We start from the raw sequence: 19,137 nt of genomic DNA on the forward strand, positions 1-19,137 counted from the left end.
TTATCAAATGTGATGTCATTGGATCTCTTTTCATTGAAAGTTAAAAGAAGAAGCAATCTATTATTCCAGAGGACATGGTGACGTATTATAATTAAAGCTTGTGGTGCTGTCATGTTAGGAAAAATTGAAACTTGTCACAGAGACTCTATCACAACCGATGAAGATCACTTCGAATGTTTATAACGTAAACAATTCAAGTGTCCTTAGTCAAGTCAAGTTCACATATGTACCACTATAGTGCTTGACAATCTGATTAGTTTCTTGATGTTCAAGATCATCTCACGGTTATAACTCGAGTATGCTCGAATATATTTTGACAGTGCATACAAGATTGTGATAGATAAGAATATGTCTCATTATAAAAAAATCTTAAAAAATATCAAAAAAAATAAAAAAGAAAAAGGAATTGCTCCTTTTCACGTTCCTCTTGCGAAATCATTTAACGATACCTATATGCTTTCTACACATTTCTCATATTATTAAAATTTATAAAATAGCAAGTATCGAAGTACGCTATTTCCAAAAACAGCAAGTACCAAAGTGTAATAAATTGTATAGAATTTGAAGTCAACAACGATTTCTAAATTAACCGAATGAGTTACGCATAATTAAAATCATCTTATTAAAATTATGATATATCCGACGTATAGACGTCTCATAAGGCAAATGCGATTTCGCATGAGACATAAATGTTTCATCTATATTTATCTAAAGACTATGACAGTCAGAAAATGGATAAAATCGTTCCATCAATATTGACAAATTTATAAATCAACTACCACCTTTCTCGTAACTATTAATTATTTACACTGAACACATTTCTATCCAATTTGTACCGATTTCTAAGTTCATCTTCTACGTACAAATAATACAAGTATTTATACATAGTCTTTAGTATTTTCGTATCTAGATATATGTTCTCACATAGTGATTAATTAAACAACGCAGAAGTCACGTATAAATAGCATTCGCAGACGTAGTATGTTGAAAAAACAAGAGTACAAACATTATAAGAAGCAGATATATGATTGAAACGTCGTTTTGTCCGTTGCAAAAATTCTGCGTTGACTAAATGCATTAATTTAATCGATGCGGAAACCTTTGACAAAATATGTTCAGTTTAAGTAAAAAAATTCTCTAAATGGAAAAGTATGCAACGATCCATAACAATTGATGTCTCTGTTCTTTAAAAGCTATAATTCTATAAAAACTGTTTTTCTCTTAACTATAAATATCGCGATGCAAACATACCGAGCTAATAATAATTATTCTTTTATTACCAGCTTGCGCAGCTCGAAAATATTCGACGGATCATCAAATGCGATACCTGCTGACAATCGTCAATGCATCTAACTTCAACATAGATATTATTTAGAGATAAGGGCGAATCATTCAGCCAGTCAAACGCAACGATCTGTTTTTCATCCACCAAATTCGCGATTGTTATTAGTTCACGCAAATGCAAGTAATCAGTTGAAGATTTCTTGCAAATAACGCTATAAGTGAAAAAATGTTGCTTTTTATCGTGTAACATCCTACGTACCAGTTGGAATACTGTAGTATAGAACTCACGAGTAACTTCCATTTGTAAATGATGATTAAATAGCGTTAAACAGTGACACAGGCAACATCGCCTTTATGTAAATCGCTGTAAATGCCATTTAAGCGATAGATTTACGCTCGTATACACTAAATATCACCATATGCTATGAAGCTATGAATACCTTCAGAACTCTTCAGGTTTGGCTTCGCGCTGACTTTAATATTGCAACTATTTTTTTCAAATGAAAATTTATAGGGCAGTCCGGTGAAATGTGTTGCATGGTTGTAGGTGCTTCACAAGATTTGGCATCGAGTTGGTGGTGGTTTCGTTAATGAATACGTAAGGTTAGAATGGTCAGTGAGAATCCGGCTGAAGGCAATTTGCCTTCTTCTGGTTAGTGCTGAGACGTTGAGTTACGTCTTGCGCGCTACGCTTATACGGCGGTTGCTAAGCCATAAACGGATCTAAAATTTGTTAGTAGCCTTTTAACAACAATTTAAGCTTCATGAAGAGTAGGTTTGATTTCTTTGAAATGAGTAAGCTGGTGGCCTCTTGTACTCTTTCGTTAATTCATTGTCTGTATTCCCTACGAAATTACGATTTCAGAAAAGATAATATTATTCATTCAGCTTCTTAGTATTTTTTCTTTCGAAAAGAATTTTTTTTAATAATTCTCGTTACTCTGTCTTTAATAGAATTCTGTTCAAGATTAAGGTAAATTTGCTGTGACACATCGATAAGATTGTTCATGTTTTCTCAGTATATTCTTTAACTATTCCTGGTGCATTATGCGAGCCATGCGATCTTCCTAAATAGTTGCACAGTTGCATGTAATTGAGTGGTCATTCTCCTGATTCGTTTAACATTGTTATTCCGTTGTGTCTGTGATGAGGGACATATATCCTTGCGGGAAAGATACAGCGTTTGAGATTCTTTAAATTCCTCCAACACAAATATTCGTTTACTATACTCGAGTGCTTCGAACGCGAATCATGTACGTTTCATTGATGCTGAATGTACTTAGTGTCACACGCTTTATTAATGCCAGAAAAAAGAAATATTAATACGTTTCCCAGATTCACGTTATCAGATGAAACACACGTGTACATGCTAGGTACATGGTCAATCATTAACGACTAGAGGAAGACGTTTCGCTTTAGTTTTGTTTTCTCCTCGTTGATCGAGGGAGGTATTCATTAGAGACAGTCATTAGTTATGTACATGTTACTAATTGAAGATTCAAAACCATAGAGGCATTTAAACTGGCAACTTTTACTTTTAAACGAATAATATTGAAAAGAAGAGACACAAACTCGCTCGCTCGCGATATATTTCTGATAAGTTAAAACCAGTTCCACATAGTTTAAACATTTTATTTAGTTTAAACAGTTTTCTGTCCTTTCCCCGACAACTCGACGTTCTCGCAGGTTTCAATCGTTATCTTATCGATGGACATTTCAATTTTCTCTCTCGCTTTTACCATCGTATGGAATATATCGTATAGTTAGCCGACTAACATTAACGCGGCGCGGCGCGCACATGTCGAAGCTTTTATCGAGATAGTTAAATCGTATGAAGATTAAAAGTTTGCTTTAAAAAACGGCTCGAATTCGCCGCGGGAAGTGATTCCACGTCAGACATCCGGCAAGAAATCGGTACAGGTAAGCGAACAGGTTATGCGCAGACAGGTAAGGTATGATTATCAATAAAGCTAACGAGTCAGTGAAGGCAAAGCCGCGGCATGAGCTTGCTGCACGCAACTATCGACCATCGATGTAACAATATCAATTACTATTCCCAACTCGTTACTAGCCCATGTCACGTAGACGATAGAATGATTCGTCGAAGATGATAAAACGAATGCGACAATCGTTTAGGTTCACGGGAAAGATAGCCGTGCTTTCACCGAAAACAAAAGCGACAGCTAAGCGTTGTCTACCATCGAGTGAAAGCGACATTGCTCGATGTTATCTGGAGACTCGCACCGTTGACATTCCCAGTTGGTAATCGAAATTGCAAAGTTTCGACTTCGTTTGTTTCTGTCCTTAAGGAAGATTGTAAATTATTGTCGTGAAAGATCAAATATGCGGATGCTAAGAATCACAATAAAAGGAAAGAAAGACTATTAATTTCGAGAGTACTTTTATGAAATAAATAGACCGATAAAAGAATACTTCTTTGTTCTTGTTCTTTTCTTTCTTTTGAAAACATCTAAATGTCAGCTACAAGAGTACATAACGAAAAGTCCATTTACGGATTTGTATGCCACCTTTAATGGACCTTTCAACCTTTAGGGTGATCGTAAAATCAAATGGATAAAAGCACATCATGTCTTCCTCGGTATCGCACAAATTTTGTCTGAAACATTTTTTTTATCACAACGAATAAGAAAGTAATTAAGAAACACCCTGTATACGCGTGTAATGTTTTCATTCTTGTTTCAAAGTATACAAAATGCTTAACACTCTTGGATACATTAAATTATACAAATTTCAGTTATACAAACAAGAGACTAGTAATCGGGATGATAATTATCGATCTTGTTTCATTAATTGATTGATTCTATTAATTCATTGTCTAAATAATTTTAAACACAGGTATTACGAATTGCTCGTTTGCAAGATATTGCGGTTCATTTTTAGAATAAGTATATAATATAGCAGCCCAGATGTTTAGATGAAATAGGACCTAGAACTTGTATCTACTAATGATCTTCTTTTAAACTCTGTCGGATTTACGTAACAAGGTTGCTGTCACCAATTAAGAGAAATGGAAAAGTACGGGAAAAGTAGACGAATAGTAAGCATCGTTACCTTGGCATATCGAAGATAATTTTTTCAAGCTTGTGCAATTGCGAATCGCGAAATTTATCTACTGCAGGTATGAGTAAAATCAGTAGAAAGTATCAATGTCGTTAATTAGAATAAATTATAGAATTTTCACAAAAGATAGCTTACGTTGATATTACGGGAAAGAAGAATTTTGCAGTATACTATCGGTAGACATTGCTCCAAAATATTATCAAATTTCAGATTAAAAAATTTGTCCTCTCGAACGCATGTCGATATTGTATAATGTTCGTGTAACATTAACGTTACGAGGATGAATTTAAAAATTAATTCTCAAAAATTACAGCTACTAACGTTCAGAAACTACGCGAATACATAAAGTTTCCATAGCATAAGCCTATACTACTATCTAAGCTTAAAACTACCTTCGTTTAAAAAGAAAAATAAAACAAATATTTCGCAGAGTCCGTAATTAAAGCAGACGAGGAAATACGTAATCTATACAAATTTAATATTTCATGTGTCAACACAAATAGAATAGTTAAAGCTACGTACGTTTTGTACAAAAAGAACTTACATATCTGGCGTAACGTGAATTCACGATTTTCGTTTTTCGTTGCACGTATCCAGTTTTTCTTCTACGAGATCCAACAGTCCAAGAAGTCTCGTATTATTAGGTAGTCTCTTTTCGTAGCTGGTTTACATCCTTGGGAAAACATGTGGCCACTAAGACGCAATCACTACAATTTCGTTTTATCGACTCTTTTTAAAAAGTTCATACCACTGATACCTTCGACGTCGCACGAAATCGTTGTTTCTTTTCTTCGTTTCATCTTACTGTATATTCTCACTAGCTGTTGAACGACGAAATAAGATACGTTGTCTGTATACGAGTAACTTCTCGGATATGTATTTACGTAATTGAATTCTATGGAGCAACTGCGAGCAACGATTACCAGCAGCATTATGTGCTCAACGAAGACGTTTCTAGCATTTAACCGCTAATTTTTAATAATTAATGGTTTGCGATAAACAATAGTTTATTTTACGATAACTTATCGCTAATAAAACATTTTCAATTTGTACGTGATGTATGGAAATAAACTACTGCATAACTGCCAATGAAATAATACCATACAATTGGTTTCGTACCTTGCCAATAGCAGAATTTATGGGGGGAAGAAAGATAAGGAGATAAGCAAAGTATAGATTGACGTAAACTCTCATTGTAATCGATTTTATCGTAGTATGTTTTACAAGCGCATATGACATGTAAGAGAAATAAAAATCTTGAATAAACCGGTGGATAGTATGACACCTATGTGTCTATCAAGTGCATCCTATTAATTTGTAACATTTCGAACTTTTTAAGACCATATTACGATTCTCTTATTACAGTTGCTTCTCGTAAGTAGGCAAAATAGAAGGTGAAAAGGTTTAACTATTTTCTATAGGACAATACGATGGCCCCAGTGAATGTAAAATTTGTCACATTTTTACCGTAATAACATAACTGTAAATGTTTTTAATTTAACACATATTTTCTGTGGTTTCTTTTTTATACATTTCTTTAAATATGTACATTCATAGAATCGAAACATTTGCATTCGGTAAATCATTGTATTGTATAAAAATATTCTATAAATATATAAATTGAAAATATCTTGAAAGTATCATTGTATAATAATGAATATTTATACGAGAATTACGCTGAAACATCAAATGGTATCTCGCACGAACGTAAAGTTGTAATTTCAAGTTAATAAAATTACTTCTATCTATAACGTATTTCTTATACTTAGACAAAGTATGTCTACTTTGCGTAAAATTCGTCTTATCTTCAAATGCATTGACCGAAGTGAACTGCTATTTGTTTTGCAATAGGTACCCACGTTCTATCAATAATTGATTAGATGTAAATATTTGTATACTTCGGGAAAAGCGATAATTCTTCCCGTTTGCACTTTGCACTTAAATCTATCATTCAGAGATTTTGGATTATTTATTCAATGAAAGGAAGATTTCTTAATGAAACAAATACGAATGGGGATTCGAGCTTCTACACACACACACGCACACCGTATTTTAAATTAATATCAAAGAACTTGAATTACAACTATTAATTTACATTCACACGGATAAAAACAATGAATAGCATGGAAGTCAAGCAATAAAAGGACGAAGTGTTATGAGAATCATACAGTGTAACAGAATAATTTTGTCTTTGAATATTATATAATCCATGAAGTTATTAGAAGTATACCAAGTAAGAAGGAACGAAACATTAAAAAACAACCATATTAAAAATAAAAAGACAATGGAAAAAAGAGAATTCCGCTAAAACGAAAGAAATAACGAGCCACGTTATTTTTTGGCTCGTTTTCTTTTCTAAAATCGTGAATATTAGAAAATTAGATCGAATATTTTGAATGGCAATAATAACGATACGCTATGACATTTATGCAGCTTGGTAGAGAGATATCTTGCTATCTCATCGTTGGCAGTTACATTGTTATGTCTTGCATAATCAGACGAAGATTGGAAAGTTATGAACGGCAATGAAGCTACGGATCGTATAACATGGTATCGTAATCCATGTATAAACCGATAAACACGAATATCCTTCTAGAACATCTTTTATTGCCGAAACATACGACTGATCTTTCTTAACGTAAATCGAGATAAGGAAATCGCATAAGTTGTTCGCTGCTGTCACGCGTGGAATTGCCATTTATCAAAACGAAAATAGTCCGAGTAACCTTTTCAATAGATCTTCTTACCTCGCGAATGTAGGTAAACAACATTTTAATATTCTGAACGAGAAAGTTAATCACGCGCCCTTAAAGTTTCCATAATTACCATTTTTGGTGCTGCGCAGTCTTCGCCGGCCAGAAAAATATATTTTATTAGCTGTAACGCCACAACCGAATGGCGTCGCTGACGTAACGTGGCCTGCTACGCAAAACGTACACCGCTACAACGTACGACGTAAACCGCGTGCTGCTGACTGATTGTGGCTAAAAAACATCTCGAGACATTTGACGAACTGATTTTATGCTTTCCGCGACTTTGAACGATTTTCTTACGATTTATATAGTTTTCTATCTCTTAAACGTTACATGAAATATTATTAATTTGATAATAAATGCTATTGGGAATACAAAATAACGTTTGACGATTCTATGAGAGGAAATAGCTTCACGTATGATATTTGATACCGCGGCCGGAAATATGAAATCTATCGTGGATACGGAGAAATAACAGTAAATTGCTTTGTTGGAACAAATGACAAGGAAGTAGTTATGCATACCAAACAAATTTTAGCCAGATATAAGAAATTTCCTTATTATTCATTCTATAGGAGAAATGGTACGACAGAGACCCCTATTTTTCATGCACGAATCCCTCGGCTGAAAAAAAGGGGATTTTCTTAAGTCGGTAAGCATAGTTTTTAGCGTTCAACGTAGATAGAATTATATCGCAGTTTACAATGACCTTCTTTGAATTTCGCTTCGCAGTTCTCAATACCATTTCCTAATACATACATATTATCGTTCCAACGATCAAGCAATAATGAACGATAAACAAAGTAAATCTTTGATAAATCTATCCAAGTCAGGCGATGCGTATTAACGATATCTGAAATATTGTTCGTGCTTCGGTGTCTCAGAAATTGCGTTCAATTTTTAATGAAATTCTTCCACGATACCTGCGGTAACTGATAACAAATCAATTTCAACTTGTTAATTTAATCATAACAACGTTCTGTATCATCATATTGTAGTCTATCTTTTAAACGTGTCAAATTTAAAATGTTACAATCCGTATCAGACCACATGAAATGCTAAATTACACGTTGCAGGCTCGTGCATTCGTTATTGTGACGTTAGACGTTTACGTTATTCTGAAATACACGGAAAAAATGTATGTATGTATGTATGTATATGCATGTATATATGAATTGAGTATCAAGTATGTATAAGCTAATTTGATTCCCATTATTATTGAAAATATACTATAGGATACTATAGGATAGGTTACTATAGGATACTTATTAATATATTAATAAACTGATAGTTAATATATGTGAATTATCATATTTATGCTGCAATATTAATTCCTAGTTTCTTACTCAAGAAGTATAGGTAATTGTGATTCGTAGATAAATTTCAATTAATTATAAAATTTCTGTAACGACAATATTTATCACTTATTCTCCCGCTTCCTATCAGTTTCATCAATTTCGTATTTGAATTTAAAAGAATATTTTAATGATTACAAGTTAAGATATCTGTAAAATTTGAATTCGGATCGGAGAACTGATGTTATGATATATAGATAGTGAGTTCTGCATTATGCAACCATCTAATACCGTTACTTAGCTATAACACTACGCGATGTTTTATCGTGCGCACTAACCTATCTTTTATACCGATCATCATCGACCACTGTTTTGTAATATGGTCAACAAAATATGACACGAAGCCATCGTGTGATCGATTTTTCCGTCGAATGTAAAGCCTCATGATTCTAATTGCATTCGCCGTTTCGATCATCTAGTCAAACGACGCACATCACTATTTACCTTCATTGTGGACAATCTTAGTTCGTCGACCGCAACATCAACAACGCGGTAAGATCGACACGTATGGTTACGTTACCGCCTGTTATCCGGAGGTTTGGCAAAAAGCTGCTTCTCAAAGCGTGACTAATATCGACGATTTTCGTACAAGGCGAAAAGCTTACACAGAGACGAAACAGGCGAAGCAGACGAACCTGCCGCACGACCTGCACTGACTCTCGTCTGCTTTAACGACAGAACCTGGACTCTCACTATACGACCGCGTGCTATACGCGTTGCACCCAGGGCCGTATCTTCCCGATCATCGTTACATACGATTCGTTTTCTCATTAAAATGGTAAATACAATGGTAAATACAAATGATCCTGGAAAAAATTGATTCGCCATCCATTTCGGGCGAAATAACGATATTATCTTCTCGTAAAGAAGCTCTGCACACGTTGTACGAATATTGATCGATTGACCAAAATATTGACTAACGGACGAAATTTGTATTAAGTTTGCAATTTACGATCATTCACGGAGATTGGCGATATTTTAGAAATTCTGACGTTTCTTATGACCACGATTAATCAACACGATTATCTTATTTGAACCATGCTTTAATAAAACTGAAGAGGTCATTTCAGGAATTACGTAACACAAAATACAGCCAAGCTTGTAGATATAGCCGGCAATCAATTACTTTAGTCAAGCTATCTACCTAGGCTTATTGCTTCTTGGAATACTTAGCATAGGGTCACTGTAGGAGTTATTCATTTACAGAAATTGATCATAGCGCGCATTACGTAAGTGAAGCGTTTATTTGAATATATCGAAAGCTACCATATAATTGTTTAAATATATACGGCGCTTCGAATATACCAATATAAAAAGAATTAAAGCTAACTGATACGATATTATTATTAATTCAGACATTGTTCTTATATACCTTGAAGATACCGATACTTTATTTTTACAAATATCGAATATCGCTAGTGACAGCTATCGCGTACATATAATTTAGAAATTTAGAAACGAAATCGTAATCGTAGTAAAATACAATACGTATCTAAAATAATCAGGGAAAAAAGAAATTATTTGCAAGTTTCATTCACACTGACCATTTGTCGAAGAGGGAAGATAAAATCGGAAGGAAAATATACATACAGCGAGTGATATATTTAAGTTGAAGTAGTTATAAGCTGTAATTTAACGTGTGTTCTTTACTCGCCAAAAGAAAAAACAAATTATATTACATATTATATAGATCTTAATTATATTACATATTATATAGATCTTATATTAATATTGAATAGAAAGGTAGAATTCAAAGACAGGAAGGTAGCTAATTATAGAAGTACAGTGTAAGGTTAATTATATCTCGCTGCATTATTATGCAGGGTGTTGGCATCCATTCTTGATTCGCCCCTGACTATAGCGCAGCAGTCTAGAGTCTAGACTCTAGACTACACGCCAGTACACGCCACGCTACTCTCTGTCGCACAATCATATGTACAGTGCCGCATATACACGCATCTAGTGTCTATATACATATGTAGTTCATACAGCTGTATAAAACGCTTATAAAGAAAGAGTACGGTTTATTCCCCCTCCACTATGTATTGCAAGCTACGATTCTGGAAGACTGATAAAGGATGAAGCGCAGCATTTTTTGGAAATGTGCTTTTCAAAAAATCGACGTTAAACTGGCAGTCTTACGTACTGAAATATAAAAGAAATGAATGTAATTAATCAGGTATAGAAATTAAACAAATACGTGAAAAATGATAAGCATTAAAAAATGAAAGCAGCATTAAGCGACTTAAACGGTACTAAAGGAATAAAATAAGGAAACTAATGTACATGTTCGAAATATTATGTTTCATTTCCTTCATTCTTCGACGCTTCTTTATGATTCATATTTTTCTTATTCAAAATATAGCAGAATATATGTATACGATATGTTACGTATATATTATTATATACATATGCATATATACATAATTACTAACAGGAACATACCTTGACCGAAATTTCTTCTATGTACATAATAATTACGTAATTAAAGAAAACTAAGAAAAGGAAGTCTTCATATATTTCATGTTTAGTATGTATTTATGAATAATTCATTTAAAAAAAAAGTCCAGTGCGGGATTTAAAAATAGGAAGTGTTAGATAAGTAAATTATTATATCCTAAATAATGGTAATTCGAACAGCGGATTAATTCATCTTTCTTGATTAATGCGTTTAAGAAGAAAGTGTGAGATTTTTCGTACATTGAAAGTTGGATGGAAGAGATCTGCTTTATCAACACTGACGTACAAAATCTCTGATACTCGCATGCAACGCTCTCAACCGGAGTACTTCATAACTATTATGTGATCTTAACCGAACATTTATCAAAAAATGATAATTTGCTTTATTTCAAAAAGATGAATTTACCGATTTAAAGCATATTTACTCTATCAAAGATAATCCAAATTATTGACGATTAACTATAAATAATCATTTTTAACATCACCCGAAATCACGCATAAACTACAGCTAAAAAATTTAATTTCTTCGACAATTTCACTAGCAATGTAACTAGGGAAAGAAAGACTTCGTGACATAAGAAAGCGTATTCTGTTTTATATTTTCTTCAATTGTCTACATAAACGTAGTTGTAACCAATAATTACGTAAATATAACTACTAATTATAAGTAAATTTGCGTCCTGATATTGACAACTTTATTTCTTGTTTTGCTAAAATAAAAGCTAAAAAGAAAACAAAAAAGAAATGGAGAAAAATAAGAAGGGAAAGGCCCGAAAAGGAGGTACAAAGGTAATGGAAAAACCAGAACAAGGTAGGCTATCATAGTTCCTTATTGACACTACCGTATCGATCTCCTCTCTGACAAATAATGCTCTCGTTTCGCAAATAACACGTAACTGAAGCACGCGAATATATCACAGGAATAGTCACAGCCGGTGCGCAATATACACGTGACATATAGGTAATCGTTAAGGCCGTTTGCTTATTGACAGATAAAAGTAATTGGTAATGCGACTAACTGTCGTCGTTCAAAGATAACGGTCGTTCCTTAGGTTCTACTCATCGTTCTATTCGGTCCAAGGTGTAAGCAAATGCGTCTACCTTACTGCAAAATAATGTATATTTATGTGCCTCGTTGCTTCTCCCTTGCGATCTGTATTTCGTTCACGATCTCAACCATCTTAAATTACAAGCATACGTCTTGTAGAACGTACGTTATATTCCATTTCTTCCTGTATCCAAGCGTTACAACGTATATAACGAAAATTCGTTAATACGAATACGAGGAAAATGTGCTAATGCGAATACTTTAATTGAAAAACGATTGAAAAACATTTATGCTGCCTAGCTATTTCCGGAATATATTGACGTATCACATAACATGTAATGGTGTGTATCTACATAAATAGTTTGGTTCACAAATTTGTTTTACAAACAATTTACCTAATAGGAAATATTTGTTTGAAAACATGCAGTTAATATTCTTGAAACATTTCGTTACTTTTACATGCAGTGTGACAAGATTCTTAGTTGATGCTGAAGTTGAAAATTCCGTGTTTTATACTAATTTCTACGTGATCTTCAAGATTACAAATTGCGACATTAGAAACGTTAGATACAACCTAACAATCTACTATGCTCGATACGAACGAAATAGAATGGAAGAAGCAGTTCGCGATTAAACGTTGCCTCAAATGTGCAACAATATACAGGCCGAGACATATATCCGCGTTTTCATCGCGAAAGGAGATTGACCTCTCTCGTTTCGGTTTCATTTACCTTTGACTTTCTTGTCTGCGACTGCCTTTCTCTGAATTTTCGTCCCGTTCCTCTAGAGAGCTTTCCTTCACAGCTGAAACTTTTCTCTAAAAAGGACACCAGCGTTTAACAAATTGCTTTCTACGCGTCTGTCACCGATTTACTTCCTCCTTCGACATAGAATAGTTGCGCTATTTCGTGCGAAGTTAAGGAAATTATTTGTAACTGTAGCAATGCGAAAAATATTTCGACGTCTACAATTTTAGGAAAATAAAGGAAAATTTTTCTTTTATTTCGACTACGGACTAAATATTATGCCATTGCACATACGTTTGTTCCGGAAAGTATCATACATCACGTAGTAATATGCCTGCTTAAATAGTAGAAACAGTTCAGGTTCGTAAACAGTTTTTTAAATTGACGTATACATATTTTTACACATTGCACGCAATCGGTGGGTTCTTCTGTTTTACGTAAAAATGTTAGGTCTATTAAAAAGTTAAAATTGTCTAATTTTAACTTTTAAAATATTTGTGTTTGGAATCGAACAATTTAAGAGACACTTCAACGACTTTTTTTCTTTTTAATTTTTCACGTGAAAGACGAGAATAACATAAACGGGAAAATGGTTTACAAATCTCTATCGATTTTCATATGCTGCTATTTTTTTAACATTAAATATTTTTCAAATTAATCGTGTTTAGGTACAAACAGCTGGATACTTTTTAGGGAAATAAAGAGAAGAATACAAAAACGCGTTTATTACTGCGTAAAAAATTCTATAAGCCGATTAAAAAATATGATAACGGTAGTGAATCCATTTTCGCACCACCGGAATTGCTGTGGAATCAAGTTCCATGTGCACTTGTGAATTCGAATCAAATTCAACGTCCAAGGTTTACTTCGTGGGGTTTGAAAATTGCTCGTACGATATAATCATTCGTTCATTATATTTGCCAAGTATTCTCTCTTCGCAAGCTATCAGTTTCAAAAATTTACTTACAGTTACTCGATATAGATATCTGACATAGATATTTATTATTAGATATTTGAATGAATAAAGTTCCTGCATGCGTTGATGAAGTTTGAACACTTCAAACAGTTTCGAGTCTGTATTCGTGATGAAAAATTCGAGTCGCTTCGAACGTGATCGAAAAAAAACGTAGAGAGCTTTTAAAAGTATGGAAATTCTTGAAAGTCTCAAAAGTTTCGAATGCCTAGTAAGTTAGAAATAATAATTAGATCGTTAGGATCAAAAAGGTATTAATCGTTTCCATGAATTCATATATCAAACTTAGAAAAATTATACAGAATTATCGTCGACAGATACAGATCCCATAAATTTTATTTAATTATACGACGACTTATAACTTATAGTACATTAAAAATGATAGACACGATAAATAATTTTAAGCAAATCGCGTTTACGTTCCAGCTTTCTTTAAAGTATCGTTCCCTTCTTTCGAGATATTTCTAGAAGGCTGAAAAGTTCGAAACTAGTCGACCAATCGTCGAGCCTATTTACCACGTACTTGAACCCATCGCTACACGTAAGGCACCACTCAACATTATCTAATTTTATGTAATGAAATTTTTGTCTACCTGCGAGATTCTTATCTGCCTTTTATTGACTTCAATTTATGATGCATAAAATTTACACGAGACTTGTTTTTAACTTATGCTGCATAATTTAGTCCAGTTGCGAAAGACATCTGTTGCTAGTTTTTTGTGTTTGTCACAATGCTGATGACGTACATAGGATCCGATCGAATAACATGTAAGTATAGCAGACACAAGGCGATTTCTTACGCGCAATACAATTGTTTCATACGACCCTTCGTTTTCGAGAAAATCGAGTTTGCAAATTTATCAAGTATAGTTGAACATGGCTAATTGGAGACTGGGCAGGAGTAAATAATCGACAGAAGGTTATTTTACATGCGAAAATAAGTCGAAAATGTAGAATAGAATTCGTTCGCGAAACGCTTTATTTCGAAGAAAAATAAATTTGAAAATTCATCATAGATCGGATTCTTAAGGAAACACGTTCGAATTCGATTTTTTCGGAAACTAAGCCACAGATGAAAGAAATGTTATCCTATTCGCTCGGACCTTGTCCTATGGAAATATTTTCAAACTTCATACAACTTTATACAATGTTCTCGTAAGAAAATACCTAACTAGAAAATACCAATTTTTATATTATGCATAAAACAAGCCTTGGTAATTATCTATATAAATATAAATTAAAAATTAAAAAATATCTATGTAACTAGGTGTTCAAGTGATATGACAGAGTTTTACACGTGTTTAAACTTTCGTCATATTATGAACATTGTTAAAAATGTTTTTCCTATAGCCTTGTGTAGATTTAGTTTTTGTGGAAAAGATATTTTATTTCATCATACTTTCCAATATGCGTAAATGCTTCTGGAAATTTAATCAATTAAAGTGCTAGCTTAGTTAGCAGCTTCCCGCTTCATTTCACAGTCGATTTAACGGGCGTGTAAATTGAGAAGTCACATCACTTATCGCTTATTACAATCGATTATTTTAAATTCTATCATCGGCAACTAACTTGCGTGCCAAATTTAGTACGAAGTGACGTTTTACTGAGTTATGAATTAAGTATATGAATATAAAGGTAATCGTTATCTTTCTTCGCTTTGTATGGAATATTTGTAAAAAGAAATTCAATTTTATCTTGAATAATGGTTCAGGTATTTTTTGAGAAGTGTCTACATCTTTCTAAATTTATTTATTCCCGTATTTGATACGTATATAATATAATATAATATAATATAATATAATATAATATAATATAAATAATATAATATAATATAATATAATATAATATAATATAATATAATATAAATATAATATAATATAATATATTATAATATAATATAATATAATATAATATAATATAATATAATATAATATAATATAATATAATAATATAATATAATATAATATAATAATATAATATAATATAATATAATATAATGCATAATATATAATATAATATAATATAATATAATATAATATAATGTAATATAATATAATATAATATAATATAATATAATATAATGTAATATAATGTAATATAATGTAATATAATGTAATATAATGTAATATAATGTAATATAATGTAATATAATGTAATATAATGTAATATAATATAATATAATATAATATAATATAATATAATATAATATAATATAATATAGGAAAATATATATGTAATATATAATATATAATCATGGTATTTATACTAATTTTTATAAAGAATTAATCGCAAAACGTAGACTATTTTAGCCTATTATGCTATTAGTGGCCCGATCCTAACGTCTGTATCCCATAACATATAAATTAACTTAAAGATTCCCAAGGCGATTCTAGCAAACCTTTCATTAACTCCGTTTTTTTTCAAAATGACCTTCAGTTCGTTTTATAAATAAACATACGATTCCTTCTTCAGAATACGTTTTACAATATTTGTTGAACTAATATATGGAATATGAATATTCACTGACCAAGCTCCTTAATACAACAGATTTCACCTCGAACATTTTTTGATAAAGTCAATGATTTTCACCCTGTATAGGTATATGTAAATCAAGCCGAATCCTTGGTTGTAAGGCTGAATAGAACATATAAAACATATTCTTATATAATCTAAGGTGATCACATTATCACACTGTTCATCTTGTATAATTAATTTTTTGTTAGATAAATATTATAAACAGGCTACATATATTCTTTCTGAACAAAATAAGAACATGTAAATTACCAACATGGGACGTTACTAATCTCTGATTTCGCGACGATAAAGGTAGATGCAACACATTATTTTTCGCGTGTGAGAAAATACAAATTGAACACCTGTAATTGAGTCATTGTACGATATCTGGTTCATCTAAATCATTCTTCGCCGAAGTCATTCCAATACATCGTTAACCAATATCAATGTTAGTCGCGAGTAGTTTGATTTTATGATTTTACTGCACAAATATTCTGTAAAAGGTACACGAAATAGACGTATAACACAGGTATTTTCTCACATACACTTTGTAAAGAAAATATCTACAATAATTAGAGTTTACAAGAGCTTCTTAGTATTTTCGTCGTTTGTACGTGCATTGTATTTGTACATACAAAAATTATTAAACGGTATTTTACAAACTGTATCGATCAACGTACGTATCATACGCATTTGTTGGACCTGCTATTACTTTAAATAACAACTAATCGATACCAATAACTAACAATATTATATAACTATTTTCACTTAACTATGCCAGTATTTTTATATACATGTATAATACATATATTATGATGCTTAAATATAATTCAATAATTTAGATCATCGTTGGATATCACCGTTATTTTTGGAGGCGCAAGAAAGCTTTATTTAGAAGAGTTATATGATACAGAGGAAGCTAAACATTTGCCAGTAATATGTCTTCTCTGACAAATTTTCGGAAATTTCAAGGCCGTTATTATGCCGTTAAACGGTATAGGATAGCTTTTTTCTTGCTGGTATAATCGTGGATGTTTATGACGATTTAAACCATCTACAATGCAAGGTTATTCGACAATAAATGAAGCAGTAAAACGAGTCCCACGTCACAAAAAATCTTTGTAGTTTGTAGTGGTGTTCGTTTTTATCAGTGCAACATTGGAATCGGTGGACTTGTTATTCCTTATTTCACATGCCGCCACGATTTTTTGTTCCATATCTCATAACGTTGTTAGCTCTTTTTCGACATCTACCGTTCTTCGAAGACCTAACTCAATGAATTGTTCACCGTCTGAAAGATCTGTTGATATTAACGAAACGAAGTTTCTTACTATCTATCATGATATGAAGCGACAACATAAGTATGAAGTAAAGACTTACAATGCAAGCACTTCAATATTGCGTCGATGCAAACGTACACCAAGTCGAGTTCGCCTCGTGAAACTCGTTGCTTCACTCCTTTATTTATCATCGATTGTCCTTGTGTAGAAATAGCAGAGTATTACGTGCCATTTAAAGAAGATAACAGTGACTTTGACATTTTTGCAATTCTTCATTCCACCAAAGAATTATGTGGGGGAAGGAGCAAGTCATTGCCCCTTTCATACCACATAATTTTCCCGATTACGGTTTCCGCATGTTTCCAAAATATCAAAAATATTCTAGGTAATTAGTATTATTGAAACCATATTCCAAACGAACGTCTAAATACGCGATATTATATTTTGTTCAAGAATAAATTTTATAATCCGTCGGTGTTACGATGTATCTGTGCATATACAATATTTTCGCATTTCCAAGAACATGACTCCGGAATTTTTCTCCACGAAAGTAACGCGTACAAAGATTTTGTGTATAGCTATATGAAGAGTGTCCTTGTTAATGGAAAACGGCAATTCTTTAAGCTATTTCCCAGAAATCATATATAATCATTTACCTGAAAAACAAGTGCTTCAGAATGATAGGATATGTTGAAGAAAAACGATAATTTAATTCGAAAACAAATATCTTAATCAAATTTTAATAATGTTATACATTTCCACGCTCTTCCTATGACTTCCAATAGCCTTTTGGATAGACTCTTATATTTTTATACAAATTTTCTAAGATTGGAATTTAAGTCTTCTCAAATAAATCTTTAGTCCTTTCAAGAAGGTAAATTGTTTCTCATCGCAACATACACGCGTCGTCAAATACACCGTTAGAATAACTTTTCACGTTTTTAACGGTATACACAGCCGCATTATCCTGCTGAAATACTAATCTTCATCCCTTTATATGTCTTGCGTTATTTCCTCGTTTATGATTTAAACCATAGCTTTTCTATTTCTAGGTCGAATATTAGTCTTCCCTTTATTGCTCCCAAACCGTAAAACCTATTCCAACCTTTACTTGGGAACTAGTCTGGTACTGTTAGTCTCTCGAACTGCTTTGTATTATGCGTCTAATATATTAAAAAATATACGATTCCATCTAAGAAAGCAAAATTGATCTCCTCATGACATTTACGCACCCACCTACAGAGTAACTAATAACAGAATTATTATTTAGAATATGCTCCGTCCCCCTCGAAGCCATTAAGTTTTCATCCGAAACATTTGTCCATATAATTAATAGCATCGAAGATATTTCAGCTGAAGCTATTAAGTGACTCGCTCTGCCTGTCACTCATTCACTTTTGGCTTGCAGTACATTAAAGTAATCGCTATCGTTGCCTCCACATTTATATGCTTCTTGTAAGATTCGCGTGCCTTACATGACATTTTCGAATTATTTTTAGTCGTAGAAAATTCTGGCGACGTGTTTGTGGAAATCTTTCAGGCTATCTTCGTAGCAATTCAAAGATAAGCGATCGTGGAATGAATCTGCTTGTGATTACATAAGCAGAATACAGTATTGTACTTTTATGAGATTTCGCGCGATG

The 19,137-nt window shown here is 32.7% G+C and overlaps 1 protein-coding gene across 8 annotated transcripts in view; it reads right to left on the bottom strand.

Moving 5' to 3' along the window:
* LOC117230295 (dual 3',5'-cyclic-AMP and -GMP phosphodiesterase 11-like) overlaps positions 1 to 19,137 on the bottom strand; it is a 141,352-nt gene that overhangs the window by 112,180 nt on the left and 10,035 nt on the right. For 3 of the 8 annotated variants that reach the window (XM_033487582.1, XM_033487584.1, XM_033487578.1), the window contains exon 1: positions 8,918 to 9,136. The exons of 4 other annotated variants lie outside the window; for them this stretch is intronic. The gene's annotated coding sequence lies outside the window, so the exon portion shown is untranslated. Of the gene's footprint in view, positions 1 to 4,909; positions 5,187 to 8,917; positions 9,137 to 19,137 lie in introns of those variants that run through there. One more of the 8 variants, XM_033487577.1, reaches the window with a different exon arrangement.

The sequence above is a fragment of the Bombus vosnesenskii genome, unplaced genomic scaffold (genome assembly GCF_011952255.1).
Source record: "Bombus vosnesenskii isolate JDL3184/JDL3185 unplaced genomic scaffold, Bvos_JDL3184-5_v1.1 scf7180000013266, whole genome shotgun sequence".
Taxonomy (NCBI): Eukaryota; Metazoa; Arthropoda; class Insecta; order Hymenoptera; family Apidae; genus Bombus; species Bombus vosnesenskii.